Raw genomic sequence first — 20,880 nt, 5'->3', positions numbered from 1 at the left:
TTTTTCTTACTTATTTTTTAACTTTGAGAGAGGTTCTTTCTATGTAGCCATGGCTGGCTTGGATCTCAAAGAAATTCTCCTGCCTCCACCACACTGAGAATTCTTTAAAATAAAAGATTTATTTTGATTTATTTTGAGTATGCATGTGTCTGTATGTAGGTATATGTATGTAAATGAGGCTGGGGAGGGACTTGAAGCTGGAGTTACAGGTGTCTTGAGTTGCCCAACATGCTGGAAGCAGAATTTATGTCCTCTACAAGAATAATGATCACCCCTTAGCTGATGAGACATCTTGCTATCCCTTCCTTTCATTGTTCTTTAAACATTTAAAAAATATTTATTTTATCTTATATGTATAAATCTTCTGCCTGAATGTGTGTATGGGTACTCCATGTGTGCCTGGTGCTCTTGGAGGCCAGAAGAGGGTGTCAGAGCCCCTGAAATTGGAGTTATGGATGTCTGTGAGCCACCATGTTGGTGCTGGGAATTGAACCCAGGCTCTTTGCCAAAGCAGTAAGAGCTGTAACCACTGAACAATCTCTCCAGCATGTGTGTGAGTGTGTATACATTGTGTGTGTGTACATCGTGTATGTGTGTGTGTTTCCTTAATTTCATTTATGGGTTGAAGAGATGTCTAAGTGATTAAAAGCACTTGCAACTCTTGTAGAAGACCCAATTTTGGTCCCCAGGACTGATATGTGGCTCATACCTGTCTGTAACTCCAGTTCCAGGTGATCAGACACCCTCTTCTGACCTCCCTGGGTACCAGAGATAAACATGGTATACATGCATACATGCATACATCCATACAAGCACTCATACACATCAAAGTAGGTACATCTTTAAACTTATTTATTTATCACTGTGTATATGTATATACACATGTATGTATATGCCACTGAAGGATCATTTGAAGGTCAGAGGACAACTCTGTGGAATCCACTGTCTCCTTCCACCTTTACCAGGATTCCAGGGATCTAACTTATGTCATCCACAGAGTCATCTTGCTGGCCCTGTCTGATCACTCTTTTGATGCAAGGCAAGTAATTGGTTCTGGGAACAGGATTGATAAGACTTCTGGTATGAGGGAGACTTATTTGTTTATTATTTGAAACAGAGTCTCATGCAGGCTAGTGTTGCGCACACCTCTTCTGTGTCCCCTTCGCCCGCGAATAAGGACACGGAGGCAGTAATCGGGTATCACTACAGACGAGGCTTTACTTCTTGTAACAGCAAAAGCGGAAAAGACCCCAAGCCCGGGAAAGGCACTGCTATATATACCCTAGAGTGGCGTGTTCACTTCTGATTGGCTGTTCACTCATCACCCCATATTACGCCCCGGGATGGGCAGTGACTTTGGCGCGCCTTTTGCCTTTTGCACCTGCGCAGTCAGTTGTTTACAAGTGGGAGGACAGGATGTCCGTGCCATCTTGGCACTGCGGCTCCCAACAGGCTAGGCTATCCTGGAACTCATTATGTATCTGGGGATGACTTTTAACTCCTGACCCTCCAGGTTCCAACTCCAAAATGCTAAGATGGCTAGTGAACATCACCCTGTGTGGCTAGTGAGATTTAAAAAGCTGGTATCTGGTTCCTTTTATTTTTATGTTAGGAATTTGTAGATTAAGTTTTGGGTTCTTCTTCAGTAGCTGTACATTCTGGGCTTTTCTTCCCAGGAACAGTTTCCTTTCCTTTCCTTTTCTTTTTCTTCTTTTAAAAAGATTTATTTTATGTATGTGAGTACACTTCAGCTGTTTTCAGACACACCAGAAGAGGGCATCAGATCCCACTAGAGATGGTTGTGAGTCACCATGTGGTTGCTGGGAATTGAACTCAGGACCTTTGGAAGAGCAATCAGTGCTCTTAACCACCGAGCCAACTCTCCAGCACTCCCCTCCCCCCCCCCCCCGAACATTTTTCACTCCACTTCTTTATTCTGGTTCTTTCTTGGGTGGGTCTTAGACAGCAGGCCATCTCTGGTCCTCTGGGGCAGAAACTGGGGAGACTGAGGTCCTGAAGACATGACATGTCATCTGTCACATTGAACTGCAGTGGCTATGTGATGTGATTTCAGTTGGGTTGTCACCTTGTAGCTCATTCCCAAGTGAAGAGGCTCCAAGTTCTGTGCAGCCACACCAGGTTCTGCTGCGAATGCCTGGAAAGTGAACAGAAAGCCAGCTTGAGATTTGTGAGGTGGTGTTCTAGGAAGAGAGAAGTGAAGATTGGACAATAGATAGGATCGAGGAGAGAGGCACAGCGGGGCAGGGGCATGGTCTCTCCTGGACTCACAGCACCAGGCCCTGGCTTGCATCTGTGGGACAGGGCTGTCTCAGGAATCAGTCAACACCTATAATGTTTTGGAATGTGTGGTGGCCATAGTGAGTAAGGCAATGCTGTCTGAGTCACAAGGGTTCTTTGAGCCTGGGTCTGGAGATGTAAAGCCCCTTTCCTTTTCCTTGCTGTGCTAACTGCTGTTTTCCCAGAGGTCAACATATTGATGAGGTGGATCTGGCAGAAGGAGGCTGACTATCTGGGCTCTGCTTTACTTTGGGGCTCTTTTCTCCCTGTGATCTGGTACCCAGAGTCCAGGCACCCTAGGATCCCTCTGGCAGGCTTGGTGGGAGGGAGGCTGAGGGAAGCCAAGCTGAAGACTAGCCATGAGGAGGCCCTGGAGCCAGTTCAGACTGTGCTCTGGCAGAAGCCTTGCAGCTCTGCCTTGTGGTCTCTTCCTTTGTCTTCAGCCTGTTCCCCAGTCTCTTGCTTCTCTGCTCTCTTGGCTTCCATTGCTCTCAGTACACCTGCAACCCTGGCTCCTCTGCTTCCCCATCTCATCTCCATTCTCTCTACCTTGCCATTTACATCTATTTTGGGATGGGGGACTCCCCTTTATCTCATTCCTTGCTTTCTCTCTTGCCTCTGGCCCATCCTTCACCCCTTCGCTGCTGTAAGTCTGGCGTGTTTTCTATTCTTGTCCACTCCCGTCTTCCTCTTATGCTTCTGTCTCCTTATTGACTATTCCACCTATCTACACAGCCTTCCCTATGTACCTCTCTCTTCTTGCAACTCATTGTTGGCCACACTATTGGATCCAGGGAGCTGCTGGCTAGATTCAGGGTCCATGCTTAGCTTTCACTTGGTCACCTGATGAAGTCATAGTAACAGCAGGGCTAAATTTAACCAGCACTTACTCCAGAGCTGTGTACAATCTCATGTAATTCTCTCAGTAACTCTGGAAAAAGAATATTATTGTGCCCATTTTGTGGATGAGCAGAGCAGGTCTAGAGGAGCAAAATAGCTTGCTGAAGGCTTTTCAGTCAATCCCGCTGGACAGGCAAATGCAGACTTTCCACCTAAAAGGCTCAATCAGAGCCCTGGAAAAGGTTGGCTTCACTCTCAGTGAGACTAAGAATCTCAGCCTCAATGATCAGTCTGTTTCTGTGTCTGTCATCTCTGTATCTGTCATCTCTGTGTCTGTCTCTGTGTCTGTCTCTGTGTCTCAGTGTCTGTCTCTATCTCTCTGTCTTGTGTGTGTCTCTGTGTGTGTGTGTGTGTCTGTGTGTTGGCTAGAAGTTGACTTTAGGTATCTTCTCACCTTGCTCTTCACCTTAGTTTTTGAGACAGTCTCTTACTGAACCTGGAGCTTTTCAGCTAAGACTGGCCAGGAACACTGAGATCTGCCTGTCTGCACCTTCAACACTGGGGTTACAGCCATGCCTGTGTTCTACATGGGTGCTGGAGATCCAAACACTTTCTCATGCCTGCATAATAAGCATTTTACTCACGGAGGTAACTTCTCAGCCCCCTCCTCTTTCTTTAAGCATCCTTGTGGCACCCCTAGAATCTTCCAAGGGTCTGATGGCCCCTCTTTCCTTCAAACATTCCTAGCTTGGCCCTGAGAGTCTATTCTGTAACGTGAGGCACAGATCTAGGCACTGTATCTCAGTCACAGAAACTCCAGGAGGTGTCTGCTGGTGAGAAAATAATGGCACAGGGTAGTTGCCTAGGGGGTCACAGACTAAGTAGCAGAGCAAGGATCTGAGCCCAGGGAACTTTGGCTGACCAGAACCTACTCTCTCATTAGAGACTCCGCTTCACACAGCCCCTCAAAGCAGAGTTGTGGCACCCACTGTGACTAGCCCAATGCTTTAAGCTGTTCTTGTATTTCTACCACAGCCCCTGGCTACAGCCTGCTTCTTTCAGCGCTGCCCGCTGTGGCGTCCTCTGTGTCACCAGCACTAAAGTCTGTTGAGACTGCTTGCCCTAATGGGTGCCTGGGGGGGATTTATAGACAGGGATCCCCAGGGAGCAGGGACAAGTGTTTTCCTCTCCAGCCCCACTGTACAGCCTCCCGGACCAACATCTCCCTCGTTCCGGCCCATCGCAGCAGTTGATTTAACTCAGTGGCTAGGGGATTAACTTCAGTGCTGGTTCCTACTATAAATCCCTGGGCAAATAACCAAGTTGTGCATCAAATCTGCCCAGGAGTGAGTCAGAGCAGATGGTCTCATGGCCATGGCACAGGGCATGTGGGGAAGACTCCAGGCTTTACCATCCATCGATGGCCATAACACCAGGCTACACCTTGTTCAGGCCCACTGTCCAGTCAGTCGAATCTTACCAGCCATATGTGTCATCCCTCAGGTACAGGCTCTGGCTGATGGAAGACTCTCATCTCTACCATTCCATTTGGAATTTGTTCACCTGACACCCCACTCCACCCCCAAAAGGATAAAACTGACTACTGTTCTAAGGTCCAGTCTTGCTTCCCCAATTGGGCTTTGCTTGATCTATCCCTGGCCGACCAATGTAGGCTCAGTGGAAAGGGGTGAGATGTTTAGAATGTAGAGACCATTGGGGCTGAGGCCAATTTGCAGGCCAGAAAGGGGTGGGTGAATCCCAGAGGGTAGAGGCACTTCCTAAGAGTGAAGGAGAAAGGCAGCCATAATTAGAATCCCAAACTTTCTATACTTTGGCTTATATTCAGGAAGGCAGTGAGGCCTCTGTGGTCTGCATGGACCTGGGGATGAGGCAGCATCTGCTGGCTTCTCTGATGTTACTGATACCTCTCTCATTTTTTCCAGTGGCTCCGCCTTGAAGCTCCCCTCATCTCCCCTCTGCTGCTGTGTTTTCTTGTTCTTTCCCACAGCTTTCTTCCTCCAGACCTTGAAAGCACTGTTCCCTGGGCTGACCAGCTAGTGGTGATGAGTTTGTGTTAGAGCCTGGTTCTGGTTCTGCTACCTAGGAAGCCCCTCATTTCGAGCCTGTCCCTGGTGTCCATGATATCTCCCTCCTCATCCATCTTCCCTGTCGTCCTCCCTGCCCCTACCGACTGCCTCCGCCTTGGATATTACAGACACTGAATCAGCAGCCTTACCAGTGTTCTGCTGACAGGGAACTTTCTGCCTCTGAGGGCTCCTGGGTGGGATCAGAGTCCCTCCTGGAGCCTGCAGACATAGAGTAGGGGAAAGGAAGGGAGAAAGAAGGAAGAGGGAGGGAAGGAAGGAAAGAAGGAAGGAGGAAGGAAGGAAGGAGGAAACAGGTGGATGGAGAGGGAGAGATGAAGGGCAGATGGTAAGAGGGCAGGAGGGAACTTGGAGAGACAGAAGGAGAAGAGCAGAGAGGACTTGGGAAAATATGGGGTGGTATAGTGGTGTGGGCTTAGATTCCAGCAGAGGCAGGTGAAGCTCTGTGAGTTTGAGGCTAACCTGGTCTACATAGTGAGTTCCAGGACAATCGGAGCTACATATCAAGACCCTGTCTTGAAATAAAAAAACAAAAACAAAAACAAAAACAAACAAACTACCACCAACAAAACAAAAACAGGGCTGGAGAGGTTGCTCAGTGGTTAGAGCAGGGTTCAATTCCCAGCACCCACAGAGCAGCTCAACCTGTCTATAAAGCCAGTTCCAGGGCTTCTGACAGCCTCGCACAGACATACATGTACTGATGTATTTAGACATACATACATACATGCACCAATGAATATAAAATAAAAATAAATTTAAAAAATAGTAACTCACCTCATTGAGAGGGCAGTAAAAGATAATTAGTTAAAAAAAATAAAAAGAGGAACATGAAAGATGGGAGAAACATGCAGGAAGTGAGAGGCAGAGGATGGGGAGAGGGGCAAGGGGAAGGATGGAATATATGGTAAGCTTGTGTTGCCAGTGTGTGAGTCCCCCTCACCCCCACCTCTGAGCTTGCCCCAACCACTGTTGGGCCCAGCAGGTACCTTGGAGGCCCAGGTTTCCTAGTCCTGGGTTGAGGGGTGCAGACTGGGCCTGTGGCTCTCCCCTGTACCTCCCTCTCTCCCTCTCACGTGGTGGTTTGTACTTCATCTTGTTTGCGGGGCGGCTGGGCCTGCTCTCGGGGTTTAATGATCTGTGCCATTATTTATAGCTTTGCACGCCGAGAAACACACTGAATTTATCGCTTGCTTCTATAAATAACCCTGGCAAACGGGTGCCCAGGGATGAGGGAGGGAGGGGGGAGGGAGAACCAAAGAAAGGAGAGGTAGGGGGTAGGGCAGGGGAGGTCTCTGTGGATTCTGTCCCTAAAACGGGGTGATACGCTTGCACCAGGAGAGCAGAAGCTGGAGAGAGCGTGGGTGTATGTTTAAGAACAAGTTAATATGAGCAGGGCGGCCTGCGCCTCCGTGAGGAGGTGAGCAGATGCTCCTATGTTTCCGAGGACGCTTGTGGGTTGACGGTTACTGCTTGTGTTTGTTTCTGGTGCCATGTTGGTGACAGTGAGATTGAAACAACACAAATGAGCCCCAAGAAATGGCTCATTTGTATATGGCTGCGTACAAGAGCAGGGGTAGGCAAGGGAGAGTCCGACTCCCGACTCCCTTCTCTATAATTGAGGTGACAGACTGGAATGGCTTTTCCCCCCTTCTTCTTCTGGGTGTTCAAGGGCATAGGTGGGAAGAAATGAGGATGCATGTTAAGCCAGTAAGAGGGAGGAAGCTCCCAGTGTCCTATGTGGCAGAGACCAGGGTCATCCTTAAGACTACAGTTTTTGGGCTTGGGGGGGTGGAGAGATGGGGGTGGGGCGAGGAGAATGGTGTACTTGGCACCAGCGTTCCTCCTGTTGGTCCTGTTCCTGACAGGAGCAGAGCTATGGTCTGTCCAGTCTGCCCAAACATAGCCAAATACCCTATGCAAAGAGTTGCAGTAGCAGAAGCCTGCTGGTTGCTCTCCTTTGTCCCTGCCATAGGCTCCTCCCCGCTCCCCTCCTGAAGCCTGCCAAGGATCAGTCTTGGAGGATGGAGAGCCCTGACAGACCTCTTCTCCTTCCCATAGTCCCCTGCTCAGCACATCTTCACAGAAACACTGCAGCCATTAGCTCAGGAAGTGTTCTGCATTGCTAATGAGCACATTTGCATATGTAATGAAGAACCTTCACAGGTGTTGGGGAACTCCCCCTCCTATTCTCCCTTTCTTCTCTCTTGCCAGATGCCACTTTGACCTGTGGCTCTGGGGCTGAGAAGAGAGTTCTTCATCTGGTTTGGAGATGTGCCAAGGAGTTAGAGGCAAGTAAGGGGGGGCGGGGATGTTCCCTTACCTGGGTCAGAAACAGTCAAGGTGAAGTCCATCGAGTTAGGTGTTAGTGACTGGTCCAGGGACATGTGACTGGAAGCCTGTGCACACACAGAAACAAAGTACAAGGTTATCATGTCCAGCCCTTCCTCATGTACTGTAGCAATTAGGTTATGTGTCCCATCAGTGCAAGTGTTCAAAACACATCCTGGGCTGCACCCACACCAAGTGTACAGCTGCCAGCACACACTCCCTCATACACATGTCCTGACATGGCCTGGCACAGCTGGGCATGCACATGGGCAATTGGGGCTTGCACCTGCATTGGTATCTCCTCCTTTCAGCTTCTACCTTTAACTTTTCCCCTCATGGAGGTATCAGCACCCATCTAGTCTGGCCAGAAAACTGTCTTCATCTCATTTAGACTAGGAAAGCACGCAAAGAGGCCATTGTCCTTTAAAAAGAGAAAAATAATGGGCCTAAATCAATGACGTGTAAGGACAGGAGAAAATGCTACAGCCAGGGAGGTAGGCCTCAGATGAGGAGCTGGAGGCAGATGAAGGATGTCTTGGGAGACAGGGTAGAGCCAGGGGCACTAAAGTCCTTACAAGGTCATTCTCAGGTTATCCCCAACAACCCTCAACTCTCCTGCTTCAGCCCAGCCAATCCCCTAGCTCAGAGGCCTCCCCTCACCCTCCTGTTGGTCCTGCCCAGTCACGTGACTCTTCTCGGCTCTGGCAGCTGCCCCCGATGATGGATGCTGCTGCTTAGCTGTACCTGTTGGGGGACAAGGACTGCACAGCTCCTAATTACCTCCTTCTAGAACGAGGACTGGGGGCTGGGCTGTGTGTGGCAGCTTTCCCTCTGGGGGCCAGGGCTGCCATCCTGAGCTGGAGGCAGGTGTTCCCCCCAGTGCCCCTGGTGATGGGGTTACAGGGGCATCAGTCAGGGGTGTGAAGTGAGGGAAGCTATTCTGCAAGGCTGGTAGTTTGAAGGCTTGTCAAAGCCACAGCGCCGGTGACCTGGCATATTGGCATAGGACTTAAAATAAATGGCCTTTTCTTCATGTCCTTCCCACAGAGGGCAAGATCAAGGACGAGTGCCACAGAGAAATGCCTGTCATAGTCAGGGATAAGACACATTCGAACAAAGGGCAGAAGTGAGGGACTAGGAGCATGGTGGCACTTCTGAGGAAGTGGATCTCCTTCTCTTACCCAGTGGGTCACCCATCAGCCTCAGCTGCAGAGGTAGACTAGAGTTGGAGCCGGAGGGCATGAGGCAAAGCCTGGGATCATTGCTAGGAGGGGAGAAGTGGGTGACACTGGCTGGCTGTTAAGGGTGTCTGTCATATGCTGGTACAGGAGGCTCTGGTCTGGGTTGACTTGTGGAGGGAGGAAAGGTCTCAGGATTGAAACCATGGTAAAGCTCCTGCTGACTTTTCCCCAGGGGCACCAAGATCTTAAGGGTCAAAATCGTGTATTCAACAATTCCCCATATCCAGAGCTTGAGGATCAAACGGCCAGAAATGGAGGATGTGAGACCTCCACAGGCTTGCTGCTTCTGAGCTCCCATTATCCCCTAAGTGAGAATTCTGGGAGACTGGGGAAGGGTGGGCAGAGACCTGGTGAATGGCACCAGGTACCACCCAGCCTGTGTTTGTTCTCTGGGTGGTGGAGGCTATGGTGAGATACATATGATAATTGCTAGCCACTGATAATTGATACAGCTCAGTGATGACTACCCCACTAGGTTTGTTATTTGCAGTTGCCTATCTCTGGGAGTCTTGGATGAAGAAGAAAGGATAAGGCCTGACTCAAGCATCTGGGCAACCAGGGTTCCAAAAAAAGAGCAAAAGAAACCAACTGTCTGGCATGGTGATATGATAGTGTTCTCATGACCACAGTACTTGACAATCAGCTGAAAGAAAGATTTATTTTGACTCATGGTCTAATCCATCATGGCGAGGAAAGCATGGTGAATCAGCTTAGTTCACGGTGGGAGGGGTGCTTGGCAGATGTCCTTCATGTCACAGCAGAGCAGGAAGCAGAGGAACCAGCAGCTGGGTATAAACATCAAATATCTTCCCCTCGTGACCTATTTCAACCAGGTAGGTCTACTCTCTGTACATGTATGTATGCAGGCTCACATATCAGTTTGTGCATGTGCACATGAGTGTATCTGCATATGGATGTGAGAGGTCAGCTTCTAGTGGTTTTGTCTTCTTGAGACAGGATCTCACTGATCAGAGGTTGCCAATTAGACTAGGTTGGCTGACCTGGCCAGAGCATCCTTCTTTCCCCGTGTCCCCATTGGTAAGTGTGTGCCACCACTCCTGGCTTTTTACTTAGCTTCTGGGGAATTGATCTTAGGTCCTCACATGTGTGTGATGAGCACTTTACCAACACAGCCATCTTGGCATCCCTGGCTAGGCTGACTATCTAAAGGTTCCAAAGCCTCCCAAAGAAACACGACTAGCTGAGCAACAAGCATTTGAAACGTGAGCCTGTGAGGGACATTTCAGATTTAAACCATGCCAGTGGGTCTCCCTGACTTCAGTGAGGAGTATAGAGTGGGGGTGGGGGGAAATGGGCAAGAAGTCACTAGTGTCCCCCACTGATTCCTCTTCTGGATAGTTCCCCAACTCTACTTACATCTTTTCAGTTATGTCTCTACCTCAGAGTTGGCATGGTCCCCTTAGTTGGCTTGCCCTCATCAGCAACGTCCCTCCACCTTATCCCAGCACCCACCTTGTCGATACCTCTTAGTGCTCATCATCAGGCTTCAGGGTGATCAGTCTCCACCTCATGCCATGGTATCAGCCACTACTGGCATTAGATTTGGGAACATTGCCCGGTAAGGATGTTCTCTTTGTTCCTGGCTGTGTATGTTGTCTGCAGAAGTAACTGCAGAAATAGACTGGAGTTAGAGCAGGAGGCTGAGGGAGAGCCTGGATACACAGGGTGCCTGGGGACAGGTTTGTTTTTTTGTGGGGTGTTCAGAGGTGCTACATTCTTGCCCATCCATGAGGAGGCAAAGGGGAAGGGAGATGATGGTCCATAGTCTCCCCACCACACCAGGCTGGGGCAGTTTGGTGAAAGCAGGCTTTCCTAGACTGATCACCAGGCTTATGTATGCATGTGTCTGCATGTGAGAGCACACACTCACCTCCAGAGACAGTATCACACCAACATTCTTGCTGCTTCAAGTTTTCTCACAGGCAGTCTGTCTGATTTGTGAGCTGCTTCCAGGGCAGATCTCTAATCCTGTTGCACGAGACTCTTTCACTCCAGATAGAAACCTTCTGTAGTTCCTCAGTACTGATGAAAAATAGTTAATACTTCCAGCAGGAATTCACAGCTTTCTCTGATCTAGTCCCAGCTTGCCTCCAGCCTTATCGCATATGAAGATGAACTCTCCAAAGAAGACTAATTATTTACATTTGCATTGCCGCTGCCTGAGTGGTCAAAGTTCCACTCAGTGGCTGCTGGTTTGTGCTTGTATCCTCTAGGAGGCCTGGGGACAGGGTAGAGGACACCTTTGGTGTTATTTCTCAGGCTACTTCTACCTTTAAAGAATATTTCTTTTTATTTTATGTTTTTTTTTTCCTGATGTTTGTCTGTGTACCATGTAGTACCTAGAGAAGGCCAGAAGAGGGCACATGATCCTCTGAAACTGGAATTACAAATGGTTATGAGCTGCTCTGAAGTTACTGGGAATAGAATCTGGGTCCTCTGGAAGAGCAGCAAGTGCTCTTAACTGCTAAGCCATCTCTCTAACTCCTCTCTAGCCCTAGATGTCCTGGGACTCACTGTATAGATCATGCTGGCTTCACACTCACAGAGATTCAGCTGGTTCTGCCTCTCAAATGCTGGGGTTAAAAGCGTGTTCCAACATGCTTAGCTCTCTCAGGTCCCATTTTTGAGGCAGGGTCTTGCTGTGTAACCCAGATTGGCCATGAACTACTGATCTACTTCCCTCCCTTTTGAATCCTGGGATTACAGAAGTATATACTTGGCACAGGAGGTTTGTTTGTTTGTTTGTTTTGGAAAGGGTCTCATGTAGCCCAGGCTGGCCTTGAACTTAATATATGACTTAGGATAAACTTGTACTCCTGATCTGCTTTTATTTTCCAAGTGTCAGGGTTACGTGTGTTTATCACCACACCTGGTTTATGCAGTACTGGGCTTCATGCATGCTTTTTGACTGTTCTTGTTTACATTAACCTCTTCATTAAGAATCCGTGCTTTGCATTTGGAGAGGATATGTCTCTTTGCAAGTTGATGTGGAAAGTCCCTTCTTGCTGAGCCTCAGCAGCAGGGCTCCTACTAATTCCTGTTTCTCTGGCCTACCATGGTGCCTGGCATCTCTGTGTATAAATGTCTGAGAGCCCAGCTACAGAGGAAAGCATCCTGATGAACTTGTTCAAGTCCTTGCTCTCGTTCTTTCTGGCTCTGTAATCCTGAGCAAGCAGTTTCTCCGCTCAGCTCTGTAGTTGTACATGAGGTGCTTGAGCCTCACCACTCGGAGATTCTGTGTCTCTGTGGTATAGTAAGACTAGAGACAGGCCCCACGGCAGACTGACACACAGCCACTTCCCGGAGGAAAGGGAGGTTTAGTGGTGAGCCATGGACAGTGTTAAAATTGAGTTGGGTGGGTTATGGATCTGGAGAAAGTAGGTGAGTGTGAATTCTAGGCACATCCACACGAAATGAGGCCGCTTTCTTATTGCTTATACTTTCAATTTATTTATATTAAAAAGGTTGAGAACTAAATTAGGCTTGGTGATGCACGCCTTTAAATCCCAGCACTTGGGAAGCAGGGGCAGGCAGATCTCTGAATTTGAGGTCACCCTGATCTATATAGTGAGTTCCAGGACAGCTAGAACTATTTAGAAAAATCCTATCTCAAAAAGCAGACAGACAGACAAACAGGGGAGCTTAACTCTCACACACATTACTACAAGGACTCCAGTATCAGAGTTTTGTCTGGTCCCCTCTCTCTCATTCCCCTCGTGTAGGCTCTACTGTTTCTCTTCCCCTTGACAACTGCTTGGGAGGATCCACACTTTTCTCCCTTAGAACCAGTCCAGTGGCTTGGCATAAGGCCTTCTCAGGGTCCCCACTGGGATGCCTGGGCTGTAGAAGCTCGGCAAGTTTCCAGTGGGCGCCCCTGGTGAGGTCTCCTCTGCTACTGCTGCTACCTCAGGGACCAGAGTTTCCCATCACCCTGGGTTCCCATACTTCTCTCTTCCGGCCCACAGCCAATATATCCTGCCTTCCATCCCCGACCCTGACCTCTGGAGCCCTTCTTAGCCTGAGAACAGGCCCCTTGTTTTATCATCCTTCTCTGAGAATACTGAGGCTGGAATTCTAAGAGACCAGAAAAATTCTTCCAAAGTGTGAAGAAGGGGGAGGGCTCCTGAGCGAATGAGACCCTCTCCTACATTTCTGCTTCTGACTAGCCCTCATTTTCCCACATCACCCCTGGGAGAGGAGTTGGTGGAAGCTCCAGAGAGTACCCCCAAACTTCTGAGAGTACCCCCAAACTTCTGACCTTCACATACCTTACAGACAGGAGGTGTTCCTCGCAGGGAGCGAAGGGGAATTAGTACATGTTCAAGGCGCCCTAGGGTCCTGCCCCTGACATCTCCCACTCTCTTGTGCTCCCTAAGGACCTTGGGTATATCCAGAGACCCAGGAGCAGCTGCCCCTCAGTCCTCCAATAGAGAGAAGAGGAGAAAGGCCATGGGAAAATCCCCGGAAAAAAAAAAAAGTCACGGAAGGGTAGTGGCTCCCTCTTCCCAGCAGCCTAATAAAATCCACCTTTGAAGACAGGCAGAGGAACCCAGGGGGTGAAGTTGAGGGCAGAGGAGGGTCTGTGGTTGCTGGGGGCTGAAATTGCTCTTAGTGAGTCCTGGCAAAATCCCAAAAAGGAAAATGCCAGGGTTCTGTAAGTAAAGTTTGGCTGTGAGCATGAATATCAGAGAATCTCATTTTGAGTAGGTGTGAGGGCCCCAGAAGCTGGAGCTGAGTCACACATTTCTTATTTTATGAGATCTTTGCTTACAGGAGACCCAGAGAGGGAAAAGAGGCAGGCAGAGTCACACAGCATTTATGTGCTCCTCATGGTTGGCTGGGCCTAGCTTTCTCCTGCTCTCATTTTCTCAGCCACTCTTCATATAAATTTAAAAATACTGCTATTCTCCACTCTCAGCAAATCCTATGCTTATTCCAAACACTCTTCCTCCTCAATAGTTACCTGTGAACTTTGACACTCGGAATCAACTTTGGGGAGGGCAGTTTGAGAAAACAAGATAGATCCCCTTAACTCCCAAGGGCTTGCAGACAGCCTGCTAAATTGCCCCTTCAAAGGAAAATTAAAGCAATGTGTGTTTTATGGAGTGTTTTTTGGGGGGCTGTTTTTTGGGTGTTTTTTGGGGTGGAGTTATAGGTTCAAGACTGAGGCAAGTCAGGGTGAGACACCTGAACCAGCAATGTGTCTGCTCCACTCCCTGGTACCCCACTTCCTGTCTGAGTAGACAAACCCAAAGAACCTATCCCAGGAACTCTTTCCTGTGGTGTTTCTTCTCTCACAAGGAAGCCCTGGGGAGCACATGTCCCCTCTGGGGCCCCACCTCTTGGATTTCTGTGACCACATTGCCAGGGTCTAAGCCTGGGATCTGTGGTATCCCAGGGTTTTCCCCATAGGCTGCCAGGGTAGAGGGGAAGAGGATCCTTTGTTTAGGCTCCAGGCCATCTTTCTCTCGTCCGCCCACCCCCACTGTTTTCTCCTGACAGTCAAACCAATTTTTTGTTTCTTTTTTTTTTTTTTTTTTTCTCTATTTTTGGCTTTGTGACAGGGTTTCATTTAACCCAGGCTGGCTTGGAATTTGATATGTAGCCAAGGATGTCCTGGAATTTCTGATTCTTCTACCTTTACTTCCTGAGTGCTGGAATATATGCTGGCTGATCACCACACCCATCTTACAATGTGGTAAGGATTGAACCCAGGGCTTTGGGCACTTTAGGCAAACACTTTACCAATTCTTCAGCTCCGTGGTCCATGTTTGTTGTGGGATTCAGAGTGAGTCATTTTGTTTTTCTTTTCATTCTTTATTTCCAGGGAGGATTTTGTTTTTAAAAGAGAATCTAAAGTAATCATCCTAATAGAATGCTCATGACAGAGGAAGCCACTGTCTGCCTGTTATGGTTTTAATGTGAAATATTCCCCCACAGGCTTGCATGTGGAACCAATTGGTCCCCAGCTGGGGGCGCTGTTTTAGGATGTGATGGAAACATTAGGTGGGGCTTAGACGGAGGAGGGCAACTGGGGAATACCGCTGAAGGATCCTGTTCCTGGTTGCTGTGAAGTGAGTAGCTTTGACCCCTACATCATCACAATTTTGATGCTCGGCTCCACTGGACATAGCATTAGTCCTGGCCATAACTAAAGGCCAGAAACTGTGAGCAATTTAATGGCCCTTTAATCTGTTCCTCAAGGCATTGTCACAGTGACAGGAAACCTGACACTACCCCAGATGAATTCTTCTTTGTTCAACTAAGGGCAAGGGCATGTCTTAGGGAAAGATACTGGGTAAAGGAAAATCTAGGTTCTGATTCTAATCCAAGTCTCTTCTTTCTGGGCCTTAGTTTCCTCATGTGTAAGACATGGAGCTGGGATCCATGTCTTACACATGAGGATCCTTTAGAGGTGGGTGAAAGCCTAGACAAATGAGCACAATAGTCAATGTATTTGACCCCCTAGGATGTGCTCGGTCCTGTGTACATTTTCCATAGGCTGTCCTATTTAAAATTCAAGCACACGATTACATAGCATTATGTAATTACATAATGAGACTTGTTCTCCAGAAGAAAAAGTCTTATGAGGAAAGTAAGGCATAGAGAGGGTAAGTGCTGAGGCCTGTAGGTAGCAAAGGCAGAATCAGGACCTAGGCAACTCCTGTCCAGGGCTTGGCTCTTAGTCACTGTCATATGGGGTCTGGATCCATGTCTTGTAAACAGGGTTGAGAACCTAGCCCTGTTGCCTGCAAGCTAGTATTCCTTCCACTTGGTTCAGCCACCTGCTTAGTCAGGACAGTGGCATCATCTAGCTTTCTGGAGGCTGCTGGGGTCTGCTTAGCTCAGGCTGGATGACAGAGTGCCCTACTGCATACACTTACTGAAATGGCCTCAGGACAACATGGGGACTCTTTTGTTTTGTTTTCTTATTTTGAGGGAGTGCCTTGCTGTGTAGTTCAGTCTGATATTGAGCTGGAGATCCTCCTGCTTCAGCCTCCTGAGTCCTAGGATGGCAGGCATGTGCCGCCATACCAAGTTCTAAAACATGGCTTCCTGGAGAAGTCTGAGCTCAGCCTTGGAAAGCTGAGAGGAGATGTAGCTTTGTAGCGAGGGACTCCAAGAAGCTCTTGGCCAGAGCATCACATGTGTGATACTATAGAAGATCTCTTCCCTGGGTCGGGGATGTGGCTCCATGGTAGAAGACTTCCCAAGCGTTAGTGAGGCCTTAGGTTCAACTCCAAAGCTTACTCTTTTGCCAGGCGTGGTAGCACACATCTCTAATCATGGCACTTGGAGTCATAGACAAGAGGATCATGGGTTTGAGGCTGGCCTGTGTTATATAGTGAGACTTGTTCTCCAGAAGAAATAGTCTAAAGCCCTTGTCTGTCTCTCATCTGCCCCAGGAGGTCCTGCGCCAGGAGCTGCAGTAGCCCAGCCTACAGAGTCCCGAGTGCTGCTCCTACCCCACCCCATGCCACACACAGTTCCTCTTCCGCTCGGTACTCAGTATTGCAGCAGATTCTGTAAGGCTGTGCTGCTTGAACTCTCTGTTGGATTAGGCATCTTCCTCAGAAGACAATTTATGGCGACATGTCGGAGACTCTGTTTTAATGAAGTTGCAAAAGTAGGTTAATGGGCTGTGGGTGTTTTTCATCCCCTCCCCCTGCCCCATCTCCACCCCTGGGCAGATGAGTGATGTATCTACCAGTAAGAGGCAGAGCCTGGACTCACAAGCTCACACATCCATTCTGGGCCTCCCCCTAGGCTCTTCAGTCTCAGTCATCTCTGCTACTAGGCAGGAACTCGGAATATCTAGCCCTAGTCCCTCAGATGCTCGGATGGAACTTCCTTTACTGCCTTGAGGGAGGGAGTGGGTCATAGAGTGAGTGAGGATTCTGGAAAGAGGAAAGCTAGAATGAAGGAGAATGTGTGTCTTTGGACATCAGAAGCCAGGGTGTGTACAGCTGTGGTAAGCGTGAATGCCAGGGGCCTTGGATGTCAAGGTCAGTTTTGTTGGAGGAGGAACTGAGTTTCTGGAGCTCTTCCAGGTGCTGTCCCTTCCTCCCGGGTTCATGTCTTTGCCTCCTGTTCCTGTGTCTACTGTATAGCTGCTCTTACCATGATGCATAGGGGCAGGAAGCTCTTTCTCTACCCTGAGTCTCCAGGACATCCTTGCTCACCTCTGAATGGCCTTCAGCTTGCTTCTCATAGACTGTCCCTATGCACTTCTCTACCCAGTCCCTGTCCATACACACATCTCAGGAAGTTTGACAGGATTAAGCTGTGGAAAACTTTCCTGTTTGCTTGCCTGGATATTCAGTGAAGGTCTGTCATCCCTGGAAGCTTGGGGTTTCCTGTAAGAAGACTCCAGATCTCCCGCATGGACCTTCCCTGTGTTGGGAATACCCAAGGCAGGACTCCCAGCAAGACATGGGAGCTCAGAGCTTGCTTGGAATACATAAACATACCCTGGAAGATCTTGCTGGTAACCACACCCCTCTGCCTGGTCCTTTCACACTGCAGGAAGTCAGTCTGCTCTGCAGTCACCCAGGGCAGCAAGGGTCCTTCTCCAGTTTAAGACCTTCACAGCCGACAAATGAGGCTGTGGACCACATTTTGGATTTGGACACTTAGGCAGAGTAGAACATGACTCAGCTGCCTGGCTATCTGGCAACTTCATTTCCCACCTCCCTTGAAAACCTTTGTCCTCCTTTCCAAGGTCCCTCACACTCTCCTGCCATTACAAACTCTAGAAATCTTAGACACTGCCTGCAACTGAGCACAGGCTGCTTGGATGGGCTCTCTCTCCATGCTGTCTTCTCGTATCCCTCCTGTGCTTTCTCCCCAACCCAGATAGGACTTCACAACGTTTCCTGGTCCTTGCTCTCCCTGAGTGATGCTGGAGTGAGGCGTGGTGTGTTCACCTGGGCTGGTGCAGGACTTCAGTTGCAACTGCAGGATCCAATCAGTGCTACCTTGTCAGGTGGTCCAAGGAGCTCAGCAGGTATCTGCCAGGTCTGGTTGTATCTGGAGATTGGTGACGATACGGCATCTCTTTCCCTGGTCCCAGTTGAGGGGCTCCCACACTTGAGATGCTAGACAGGACTCGAGAGCAAGGCAAGTTAGGTGGTGTCTCCTGGGTATAGAATGAAACCCAGAACTATGCTTGTGTTCCCTAGAGCTTCTGTGGGATTTCCCCTGATGCAGAAGCACCAGGGTTTCCATGACCACACATGCACACATGTGTGGAGCTGTTGGGGTGGTGGGTTTGTAGGGAAGGGAGCAATAGTGAAGACACTGGTTGGGGGAGCAGACCCCATATCTGGTAAGAGAAAAGAGACATCCAGGACCTGACTTAGAAATGGCTCAAAAGTGTACAGGGAGAGACAGGAGAGTAGAAACAAGAGTTTTAATTCAGGAGGGTTGTGTGGAGGACAGCTGGCTTCAAATTGAGAAAAAAAGACATCAACAAAGGGAATTTCTGAGACAGGGTTAAATACATGAAGCTGAGTCAGAAGACTTTGGGACCCCAGTTGACTGCTGCTTTGACAGTTTTTTTACCCTCGTTTGTAAAGAGGGAGTAAATGGCATGGGATATTCCTGATTTTATTTAAAAAGCTCTCTCTTTTAGTGTGTGTGTGTGCATGTGAGTGTGCTTGCATTCATGCATGTGTGTGTGTGTGTGTGTGTGTGTTGTCTGTATGAAAACTACTCTACAGGAAGCTACTTGGGCCTGAGATTTAATATATACAAACATTGTCAGCTCCTCCCTTCATGTGACAGGGCAAGTATTAATGTAGTTAGGACAGCAGTCCAGTGTTAGGTCTGCCACCATCCAGTTCGTTCAAGAGGCCTCAGTTTCCCCTAAATCAATCTCATATGATAATTTATAAAATTCAAGGTCCTTATGAGTGTGGGGGAGATCATAAGTCCTAGGAGTCTCAGAGGATTCTAGGGAAGGGGGAAGGCTTCTTGGTGGGAGAACCAGGGGCTGTGACATGACTGCGAGTCTCAGTCTTTCTAGGCTAGGACCCTGGCAGGAAAATGGGCGTGTAGCCCACCCCTCGCACAGCCTGTGTACCAAGGCTACATTCCCTTCCCCCTTCCCAATCCACTCAGGATGGAGGGGGGGAGAGGGGGTGGGAGCCCCCTCCCAAGTGGCTTTGAGCCGGAGCACAGCAATTACGCAGGAGGATTTATGTCCCTCTGCCTTTAATCGGAAACTCCGTGTCAAGAAGAAAAATCTGCACTGTCCTCTGGCCCAGCTTCCTGCTTTATCATTATTATTGCAGGAAGGTTGATTTGGAAACTTAAAGAAAAGTGGGGTTGGGGGTGGGAGCCACTCGGGAAGGGGAGGTGCGGGGCACAATGACGGCCTTCTTACTGTTGGCCCTGACTTGCCTGTCTCTATTTCCAGACCCTCATTGCCAACAGATGAAGCTGTGGACCATGGTTTAGACTCCAATATCAAAGCAGACTGGAGCAGGGCCAGGGTGCCTGCAACCTTCTTGTCTCCTGGGCACCTCTGTCCTCTACTTTAAGACACCTAGCTATCTCTTACTGCTATAGACTCCTCTCCTGAAAGATCTCACTTTCAGAGATGAGAGACCTTTATCATGGACCCAACAAACAGGGGATTCTTCTGCAGCTGTTTCCTCTGTGCAAGGTAGTAGGGTAAGCTGTGGCCTTTTAAAGCAAGACTCCAGAACACGACAAAGGACAAAGGGTAAGGCAGTATCTGGGAGTTCTGAGGGGCCAGGCTAGAAATTAGAGGGACATTAGGAAGGGCCAGGGCTAAGTCTCCCAGGAGGCAAGCAATTTGAACTGGGGGACACTGAGAAAGAGGGGCAGGGTGGGCAGTCATGGGAGACAACTAAGGTAGGAGGGACTTGCATAGAGGACCCAGGGCCATGTTAAAGGGAAGGAGAAGCCAGGTACTGGGGGAACTCAAGGTGGGAGGGGAGAATGTAGATTGACCAGAGGGAAACAGACAGAGGCGTTTTACAAGGATGCTGTGAGAGAGTGTGTCTATTGGGGGTGGGGGTGGCTGGAATCTGCCAAGGAAGGGGTATTCTGGCAATGACAGAGGGAGAGGGCAGAACCAGAGGAACAGCTGGTGGCTGGATTGGGGGGCGGGGCTTGGACCAGGGATGCTGGATCCAGTTGTTATGCTCTGTACTCCTCCCAGGAAGAACCCTCCTGGTTGGTCTCTGCTGAGAAAAGCTTCACTTCCCTCAAAGCACCTTCTACTTTGGAAGCTGTCATCTGGGTGACTGGGAGAAGTGAGCCCCAGGAAAGAAGGTCCCTTTCAGTCCCCCCCCCCCAACCCTCCAGGGTTTCATTCTGACAGATGGGAAGGGCAAGGACTGACTTTTGGAGTCAGTTCTCTGACATGGATTCCCTGGGGACATTTCTCAGGGTCCCAGGTTTTGCACCTGCGGCAGAACAATAACAATAGTTACAAGTCAGGGTGTTACAAGGTAAGTCTGATTGTATCCAGCTTGTGAGCCTGTCTTCTGACAGTGTCTGTGTCGCACTAAATTTCTTTAATAGCATTTGTGAGTCCTCCTCCTCTGGTCCTCACAACTTCTTGAGCAGCTCAGGCAGCTGACATCCTCATGATAGAAAGCAGAGCACAGAGAAGCTGGGTGACTTGCCCAAGGTCACACAGCATATCCCAGGAGCAGCTAGATGAAGCCTGGGGAGCTTCATGATCTTCTTTTGGGTTACCTTCCTCTATGCAGCATTGGGATATGGGGCTAATTTTGGGGTGTAGGAAGATCGGACGCTGAACCACTTCTGATCTTCCTGCAGCCTGGGCTCTGTGTCTCCTCCCCAGCTCCAAGAGGTTTTATAGCTGTTTATGAGCAATTTCTGCCCGTATATCACTGGAGATATATGGCCAGGCAAATATTAGGGACTAGAGTGGAGGTTTAAGAGGCACATTTTATTGCTGCTGAAAGTAGGCATGATAGACAGCCCGTGGAGACTCACCTTCCCTCCTGCCTGGCAGTGGCCGGGTGGTGGCAGCATGGACTGGG

The 20,880-nt window shown here is 49.1% G+C and overlaps 2 long non-coding RNA genes across 2 annotated transcripts; both read right to left on the bottom strand.

Moving 5' to 3' along the window:
* Positions 1-1,910: 1,910 nt before the first annotated feature.
* LOC117718396 (uncharacterized) lies at positions 1,911-13,324 on the bottom strand. Its single transcript, XR_004608077.2, has 4 exons — positions 10,707-13,324; positions 10,289-10,444; positions 7,567-7,642; positions 1,911-2,155 (listed from the first exon to the last, which is right to left on the bottom strand). It is a non-coding gene; the product is annotated as an uncharacterized LOC117718396 (long non-coding RNA).
* Positions 13,325-15,691: 2,367 nt separating this feature from the next.
* On the bottom strand, positions 15,692-20,143 carry LOC143434181 (uncharacterized). The gene is made up of 2 exons (XR_013103521.1): positions 17,764-20,143; positions 15,692-16,441 (listed from the first exon to the last, which is right to left on the bottom strand). It is a non-coding gene; the product is annotated as an uncharacterized LOC143434181 (long non-coding RNA).
* Positions 20,144-20,880: the final 737 nt, after the last annotated feature.

Source organism: Arvicanthis niloticus, chromosome 13 (assembly GCF_011762505.2).
Source record: "Arvicanthis niloticus isolate mArvNil1 chromosome 13, mArvNil1.pat.X, whole genome shotgun sequence".
Lineage (NCBI taxonomy): Eukaryota > Metazoa > Chordata > Mammalia > Rodentia > Muridae > Arvicanthis > Arvicanthis niloticus.
The sequence above is the reverse complement of the archived record's forward strand: the minus strand, read 5'-3'. Positions and strand labels throughout refer to the sequence as shown.